This window comes from Hyposmocoma kahamanoa, unplaced genomic scaffold (assembly GCF_003589595.1).
Source record: "Hyposmocoma kahamanoa isolate Upper Pololo Valley unplaced genomic scaffold, ASM358959v1 78, whole genome shotgun sequence".
Classification (NCBI taxonomy): domain Eukaryota; kingdom Metazoa; phylum Arthropoda; class Insecta; order Lepidoptera; family Cosmopterigidae; genus Hyposmocoma; species Hyposmocoma kahamanoa.
In genome coordinates, this window is record NW_020653945.1 from 17,714,200 (window position 1) to 17,716,381 (window position 2,182).

The 2,182-nt window shown below is 42.8% G+C and overlaps 1 non-coding gene across 1 annotated transcript; it reads right to left on the reverse strand.

Annotated features, from left to right (window-relative positions):
• Window positions 1-665: 665 nt before the first annotated feature.
• On the reverse strand, window positions 666-772 carry LOC113233461. Its single transcript, XR_003310703.1, has one exon. It is a non-coding gene; the product is annotated as a U6 spliceosomal RNA (small nuclear RNA).
• Between the last annotated feature and the right edge of the window lie 1,410 nt (window positions 773-2,182).

Genomic DNA, 2,182 nt, shown 5'->3' on the forward strand with positions numbered 1-2,182 from the left:
CGAAAAATTAATATTTAGTGATGGTTTTTGATAGGGTCTAAATTCTATAATTTTGGTTTTTGTGAAGTTAATTTCTAAATTGTGATCATTCATCCATGTTACAATTGTAGTTAGTGTATTATGAAGGGTTTGATTTAAGTGGTCACTATTTTTACAAGAGGTTAATATTGAGATGTCGTCAGCGAAAAGAACACATGAATCGTTTATTACTTTTGGGAGGTCATTTATATAAGCCAGGAATAGTATGCACCCAATGACGCTTCCTTGTGGTATTTGTAAGTCGCAAGTGTAGTTGAACGATTTTTCCGAAAACCATTATGCGACTCATCAAATATATTGTACTTTTCACAGAAAGAGCGAGAGGCGGCTACACATTGCCTTCTCAAATACTTTCGAAGCCGCGGGCAATAATGCAATCGGTCTGTAATTACTCAGATCATACTTACTTCCTTTTTTGAGGATCGGTTTTATCAGGGATTGTTTAAGAAGATCCGGGAACACACCCTCGGGAAAAGACTGATTGACAAGCGTATAAAACGGAAACGTCAATTCGTCTGCACATACCCTTATAAGCGCGGATGGTATCTCGTCTATTCCATAGCTGTATTTATTTTTTAGATTACGTATAATTACGTTTATTTCGCGCGGTTCGACCGGGCTCAAAAAAAAATGTGGAACGCTTCACGATTTTGCGTGTCATCCTTGCGCAGGGGCCATGCTAATCTTCTCTGTATCGTTCCAATTTTAGTATATGTACTGCCGAAGCAAGTACGTTAATCAATTAAATTTAAATCAGATTAAAAAATCTATTCAATTGCAACTGATTTCGATTGAATTGATTTTAATTGCAATTAGATTAATTTTATTAGTTGTTCTAAGAAACAATTGAAACTAACAATTAAAACCGAAACTATCAAGTAAAAGTGTCATCACGAATATGGGTTAGGGGATGGGTTTGGGGTGTGTTAGGGGGTCGGTTAGGGGGCCGATTGAGGGTCGGTTAGGGGTCAGTTGGGGGTCGGTTAGGAGGTTAGTTAAGGGGTCGGTTAGGGAGTCGGTTAGGGGTGCTGGGGGTGGTTCGGGGGTCGTTTAGGGGGTAGGTTAGGGGGCCGGTTGGGGGGTCGTTTAGGGTGTCGGCTGGGAGGTCAGATAGGGGGTAGGTTAGGGTGCGGTTAGGTGTCGGTAGGGGGTCGGTTAGGGTCCGGTTGGGGGGTCGGTTGGGGACCGGTTAAGTGGTCGGTTGGGGTTCGGTTAGGGGGTCGATTAGGGAACGGATAGTGGTCGGTTGGGGGGTCCAAACCGACACCTTAACCGACCCCCTACCGACACCTAACCGACCTCCAACCGGACCCCCTAATCGAGCCCCTATCTGAGCCCCCAACCTTCGTGGTGGTGTTATATGTGAAGAACTACATACAAAAAATATATGTAATTAGATTGAAGTCGTTGTAAATGACGAAGTAAATGCAAGTGATCAATCACTTTTTTGCAAAGAGCATCTATTATATGTATGTATGTGTATATGTGTGTGTGTGAGTGCGTGTGTGTGCGTGCGTACGTGCGTGCGTGCGTGCGTGCTTGCCTGCGTGCGTGCGCGCCTGCGTGCGTGCGTGCGTGCGTCCGTTTGTGTAAAGCGGAACGTTCAAAAAATGAAGTATGAAATTATTTGATTTTTAATTCGGGACTTAATCACGTATAAACATATTTTATTTACCTCGACTTTTCGGACATATTGCAACGTCCATGGTCTCGCAAGGACTGAAGAGGCGGGTGTCAGCATCTTCTAGTTGTGCGAGTTTTTCTAACTACCCGCACTTTATCTTCATTACTTATTTGTGCACTAGGGTTCTCACTACACCGACACACAACACTCACGACATCTTAAATACTCGTATTCAATGCAGTAGAAGCACATTTGCAGGTGGCAACAGTGCATGGTATTGTCAAAGACGTCAAAGTCATCTTTTCGCGGTTATAATTTCGCGGTTATGATATGAAGATCATAGCACCTATTTCTTCAGTGTCTGATGCAATCTTGCTTCAAGAAGACCTTAGTAGGCTCGACACCTTCTGTACCGATAACCAACTCGACCTTAATCCGTCTAAGTGCACTGTCGTCACTTTTAGTCGTAAAATTAACTTAATACAATTTAACTATTCACTGAAAGACATTACTTTGCAA